Below are 6,604 nucleotides of genomic sequence, written 5' to 3' on the forward strand. Positions count from 1 at the left end.
TCTAATGATATAAAACAGCTCTTCCTCGCGCACTGTGCGCCAGCGTGTAATGGGGCTCAGATTTCTCCGGTAAATATCTTTAATTGTACCGTCATGCCTTTTAATCTCCGCAGCACATAACCGCCCTTCCCTGTCTCCATTTGTCTCCTTCGTTTTAAATACATTCCTTGAACGGTGTCTGTTTGGAAGGAGCTGGGGTGAAGGTAGGAGCCAGGCCGGGGTTTCGGGACCAGCGATCCCTCTTTCCGAAGAGCTGGGCCAACTGAGGAGAAGCCCGGGGCCGTGCAGGCACCGCCGGCTGGCTCTGCAGCGGTGGCCACTCAGCCTCCGCCAGCCCCCACCTCCCCTGCCGCCCCCACCCCGCCACCCACCGTAGAGTAACGTGCAGCTCCTAAAAACGCGCCCCGTTTTCTCAGGCGCTCTTTCCCCCATGCCCTGCGGCTCTTCTTCACCCTGCCGTTAGCTCTTATAAATCTTGTTCTGTTTTCCCTGGCCTTTGTCCAGAGACAGGCCTCGCTCGGCTCTGGGGAGAGCGGGCCGGCGGTCATTTATCACTTGAACAGTGGGAACGGGGGACAGAACAGTAGTTTTTTTGCCACAGCCATGGCAAAGGTCTGTGCGCAGTCACCTAATTGGAAGAATCTGGCCCTCGTCCCTGTAATTGCTCCACCATGATAACGTCGCCCAGGTTGGACGGGCCGGCCCGGCTTCAGGACAAAGGAAAGGGCCGGCGGAGAGTAAGCACACCCCTTCCTTGGTGATAACACAGAAGCCGTTTGCCGTGTTTTCCTTCTTTGCCAGGCAAATATTTTCTTTAAATTCATGGTCACTGAAGTGATGTGAGCTGGCGTTTGTGAGAGCCGTAAGCAGCCTCTGCAGTGCACCCAGCTTCGCCCTCGTGGGCGACCAGCCTTCAGACAGGGCGAAGCCTCGTGGGGCCGGAGCCGGGCGGGCTGTCTCGGCCGCCCCACCGAGGGGGAGGGGCTCCTGCAGGGGATGCCCCCAGACAAGTTCCCGTGCGTGCACGCGCAGACGCACGCAGGCTTATTTTTCCCCTACGTTACTTTTCCAAGGAGCGTAGACGGAGACCGGAGAGATTTGGTTGAACTCAGAGTCCTTCACGTCAAGTGTGGCTGAGAAGGGGGCAAAGGGGAATTGGGGACTAAATGGCCCGTGCTCCCCTGTTTTGTTTTCTGCGAACTGTAAACACAGCTGAACTTGTGTTCTGGACAAAAAGGGTGACCTCACCCTCCCAGGGACGGGTCGCCCTCCCTATTCTCTCTTGTCTTATTTTTCTTCGCTCTCAAATTTGGTCTTTCTCCCCCTTTCCTTCTTGTCCTTCTCATCCCGCCCCTCTCCTCTGGGTGTCCGCAGTATCCCATCTGGAGCATTGTCCTGGAGGGGCTGAACCTGGCGATGCTAAACCTTTTGCAGTTGCCAGTCGCATGAAGCAGCGTTGGCTGATGTGGTTTGCAGGGGGATGTTTCCCCACGGCCTCCGTCTTCGGTGAGCCACACTTCCTCCCATGGGAAGCCTGTGATCATGGCCCGCACTGCACCTGGCTGCGCTTCGTTTCCATTCCTCCAGATTCCTGGGGCCTCTGGCCAATCATTCTGTCCCTCTGCTGAGTCCTGTCCTCATGAGGACACAGCGAGGCTGGGAGGGAGGTGAAGCACGTTGCTCCTTGGAGAGAAGTTTTGGAAGGGCCTTCAGCCTCTTGCTCAGCTCCACCCTGGCAGGGCTTTTAGGAGAGACCAGGGAGAGAGGCCCCGGGGTAGTTTAGAAAGGGGGAGAGGGCCCAGAGCTCTCAATGTAATGTCCTAGAAAAGGCCGGGAGGAGGAGAGCCTTGCAGAGTTTTCTCCAGTGCCATCCCTCCTCTGCCCCCAGGAAGGAGGGCAAAGGTGGCACCCCAGGGTGCCTCACAGATGGTCAGAGATGGTGTCCACGCCACACTCAACACATGCATGGGCTATTTTTCAGTGAGTTTTTTCATTCATGCTATTTAACCTCCCCCAATTCCATGTGAGGAGGGAAAGGCTGGCACTATGAGCCTTGTTTCACAGCTGAGGAAAATGAGGCCCAGAACAGTGACTTGCGTGGGGTCGCTTAGCCATACATGGGGGTGCTCTGATTTGGACCCAGGCTTCCAGTGCCTTCTCCGAAGCTTGCTGCACTATGGTATGCTGTACCCTTCTCCAAGGAGCCATCCCTGTCCTGGTCTCCGCCATCCCACACTTGAAATGGGCTTACATCTCAGAAGGCTTAACCATGTCCAGAGCCAGACCTTCCCAGAGTGCTGAGGACAGACACTCAAGTGGCCACTTGAGGAAGAGCCATGCTCCGGTGGACAGCTCCCCAGGCTGGTGCCAAGGCAGCGGGCAGGGCCTACCATGTGGCTCTTGCTTCCTAATCATTGTAATACTCAATCTACTTTTGGTTCTAAAACCAAGCAGGTCTGCACGGGCCCCTGAGAGAGCTGCGTTTAGGTTTGGGGCTGTGTGACTCAACTCCTACTCACTTAGGCTGGGTGGAGGTGAAGTTAAATGAGATAGTACATCCAAGGTGGCATATTCAGTGTGTGACACAAGAGACGCTTGATCAGTGAAAGACTGAGTCCCTTCTAGAAGGAAACTGGAGTCTGACTCCAAAGGACAAGTGACAGACTAGGAAATTGGGGGCTGAGGTGTCCAAGCCTGGGTTAGAGAATAATTTTACCGCAGCAACATTTTCTTCTCTTTCTCTCACATAACCACACACACACACACACACACACACACACAGACCCACAGAGGACAGAGACATGATGATAACCCTCGTAAGCCAACATTAAACCCTGTGGATTTTCAGTGAGACCGACATTAAGATCGATTACTAATGAGATTAGTTAAATATAATCCTGCCCTGGCTGGCGTAGCTCGGTGGATTGAGCTCGGGCTGCAAACCAAAGCATCGCAGGTTCGATTCCCAGTCAGGGCACATGCCTGGGTTGCAGACCATGACCCTCAGCAACTGCACATTGATGTTTCTCTCTCTCTCTCCCCCCCCCCTTCCCTCTCTAAAAATAAATAAATAAAATCTTTAAAAAAGATTTAATATAATCCCAGGACCAGGCTTTGGGCACATACTCAATAACTGAGCACCCACCTTCTCCTCATGGTCTAGAAGTTTCTAAACAACTGTAATGTATTAACTTTAATAAGAAGGAAGATCTTAGTAAAGGAGCCAGAAGTGGTAGGTAAGGGGTGGGGAGGCCAGGAGGAGGTAGGCAATGAGAGACTAAAATAAACCTGAGAAAGAATGCAAGTGGGACACTCTTTTAGCGATTTCTGTGAATTGCTTGGTATCTCCCCTGGTAGCTCAGGATTGCAAAATTCAAGGCCACGTGGGCCTTCGTAGACCATCCTCAATCCCATTCAACCTTCGCCTTTCTGTAGCTTCTCAAAGCATGCTTTGCTCGTAGCACTGTCCTGTCATTATAAGAGCCCAGCACAGTAAGAGAAATGCATGTCATGCATATGGTTCTGATTCACTTCGACTCAAACCCTCAGCCTGTTATTAGCTAAGAGGAAGGCAATTTTCAAGAACCCATCTTGGTAGCAAGAGCGCTATGAAGAAACAAGTTTTTCTGGGAAAAGCGAGAGCGAACGGACCCTGAGCAGTGCAGGGAGGATTCCCAGGGCTGCCGCGAGCTGCGAAGTGAGGGTGCATTTTGAGAAGCACGCCTTCCTGCATCCCGCCTGAGGATCAATCTTTGTCAGACTGGAGTTAGCTGGGTCTCCAGGGAGCGGAGGGAAGTAGTAATTTAGGAGAAAAAGAGCTGTTACCTAGGGCTGCTGTTTACCTTACAGTAAATACAGGGGAATAGTGGTTAATAAAATAGTTTTATATTTTTCCTTTAAGAATAGCTATAATGTATGAAATATATCAGCATTCAGGCTTTGAAGCAAAACAATAACCCTTGTGATTTAATTTTTTTTAGAAAAGCATGAAAGAAAAAGAAGAAATCCTGCTTCCCCTTTCATTGTTTGCAAACTTATGCCATTTAGTTATTAATCGGGTCTAATTTTTTTCAAGGGGAGTATTCATCTTTACTGTGAACTTTTCCCCCCTTGGGCTCATTATGTTAAACGTTGCATTTAACCCACACTTTAGAGGGGGGAAAGTAATATTTCTGTTGGTTTAAACTGTCAGGTTGACTCACACGGTGGAAAATGGGCTAGCTGGAATTGGGGGCAAATATGTCAGTGCAAACAAACGTCCCTGGGAAGGGACTAGCTCCAGCCCATTCCCAAACCTGGACTGCATTGCTGCCTCCTGGCTTTTCCCAGCGGAAGGGTCTGCGGAGGGGGCGCGTGGGAAAGAGGAGGTTGGCTTGCTAGACGCTACCAGCCTGAGGCTTGCCTTTCTGTCTTCTAACCCAGTGTTACCTCTTAATGGAGAAACCCTGGGCAACCACGCCCCCCCGCTTTTCTTCTGTTGCATTGTGCAGAATCACATCTACTGTTTTTCTGTAATTTTTTAAAAGTATGCTGTGTCACTGTGCATCTCTTCTCCTAAGTGGCCACGCAAATCTACGAGGGGGAACCCCCCAACAAACACCGGGACTTATTTGTAAAACATTGCGTGTTTATTCTTACACATTTACACTTCAGTCCCCTTCAAAGTACTCTCCATTGGATGCGATAGGCCTATGGAGACGTTTTTCCCACTGCTCAAAATGGTTTTTGAGCTTGCCAATGTTGATGTATTTCAACGCTTCTGCCGTTTTTTGTTTGACCTCTTCCACATTAGCAAAACGTTTCCCTTTGAGAACTTTTTTCATCTGGGGAAACCAAAAAAAAAAAAAAAAAAAAGTCTCTCAGGGTGAGATCAGGTTAATAGGGAGGGTGGGGCTCAGGAGTCATGCTGGTTTTGGTCAAAAACCGCTGAACACGTAGTGCAGTGTGGGCAGGCACACTTGCCAATCACCCATCAGGAAATAGGCAGATGAATTGAAAGAATCTTCAGGAAAATTCACAGAAGCCGAATGCCACCTCTCACAACAATGCCCGCTGGTACACTCCCCTGTGGGGGAGGCCTGTGCTACAAGGGGCCCGCCCTCCAGGAGATAATCTCATTTTCTTTGGTCCCCCCTCACATTTCTCCGTGTGGAATAGGCCTCCATTCCTTCTTTTAAGAATGTTAGGTGTTGTATGAAAGGACAGAAGGTTAGCACTGCCCTTGACAAGGATGGAAGAAGCCCTTGGCCTAACAACACGCACACGGTTAAGGCACTGCCACCTACTTCGTGGCATCGAACCGCTGCTTTTTTTACACAAAAGGAAAAAACTGAGACTTAGACAGCATTTGCAAACAACAGCTGTATTAATATCATTGTTTGTAAGTTAACATATTCAGAATAAGGAAAAGTGCTTCTGAAATTGGGCAGAAATGTGGAAATTGGATATATTTCTATAATAGCTTTATACTATTATAAAACAAATATATATATACACTTTAAAATATATACATTTATAGCACATAAAGTACAGCATAGAGAATATTATAAATAATATATTGACTATGTACCATGTGAGGCAGATACTAGAGTTATCGGGTGATCACTGTGTACGTTACATTAATGTCTAATCACTATATTATACAACTGACAGTACTATAATATGTAAACTATAGTTAAAAGTAAAACTAATATCTGTATGTGAAAAAGAGAATGTTAGACCTCACCAGTCCCCGGCATATGGTGAGAGCGCAGGAACAGCCACTGAACAGTGTTGAAAGGATGTTCAGGGGGCGGGGAAACTGGCGAGAAGCAGGCTGTGCAGCGGGTTGTGGTGCATATTTAAGAGTGAGGCAGTTGTGTCCAAACCCTGGTTTTGCCCGACTGGTCATTTCACGAGGTCTCAGGCCACGTGCAAAGTAGGCGTGAGAATGACTACCTCAAACCGTGTGAGAACAAATGAGTTTATCGCTGTTTGTTCATGGAGGCCAGCAGTTTCCAACCTTTTTCATCTCAGGGCACACAAGAACTGATTACTAAAATTCGACGGTACATCCAAAAATACATTTTTTGCTGATCTGGCAAAAACAGTAAGTATAATTTTGATTCTGTCACACCAGAACGCTATTACTGTGTTGGCCATTGTCATTTTTCTATTTGACAGTGTAAGAGAAAAGGGGTCAATGCCCCTGACTAAGTAGTCAGGTACTGCACGTCTTCAAAATTCTCGCAGTGTGCCGGCATGCCGTGGCACACCGGTGGTCATCGCTGGCTTGGGGCATCATGTAGCACCGTGCATAGCCCTGCAACTGCTTGGGTTAAAATCCCGTTTAACTACTAACTTAGGTAGACCATTTGACCTTCCTAAGCCTTAATTTCTCGTGGTAAAATAGAGATACAACACCCGCTCAAAGGGTTGTTGGAAGGATTAAGTAAAGGGTTTTTTTGTTTGTTTGTTTTTAAGTGAATGGATAAGCCACCAACCTCAAACTTGCTTCTGAAAATAATCTTAAAAACGTCTCTGATCAAATCCAAAAGTGTGCACTTATAAAGTGGCTTTGGTAACTGTGTTTTCAGGGAAGGTGAAGGGAAGATAGATATTTACT

The 6,604-nt window shown here is 48.4% G+C and overlaps 1 non-coding gene across 1 annotated transcript; it reads left to right on the top strand.

The window, feature by feature from the left end:
* Nucleotides 1–5,186: 5,186 nt before the first annotated feature.
* LOC114501216 lies at nt 5,187–5,311 on the top strand. The gene has a single exon (XR_003684968.1). It is a non-coding gene; the product is annotated as a U6atac minor spliceosomal RNA (small nuclear RNA).
* Nucleotides 5,312–6,604: the final 1,293 nt, after the last annotated feature.

This window comes from Phyllostomus discolor, chromosome 6, assembly GCF_004126475.2.
Source record: "Phyllostomus discolor isolate MPI-MPIP mPhyDis1 chromosome 6, mPhyDis1.pri.v3, whole genome shotgun sequence".
In the NCBI taxonomy this organism is placed as follows: Eukaryota; Metazoa; Chordata; class Mammalia; order Chiroptera; family Phyllostomidae; genus Phyllostomus; species Phyllostomus discolor.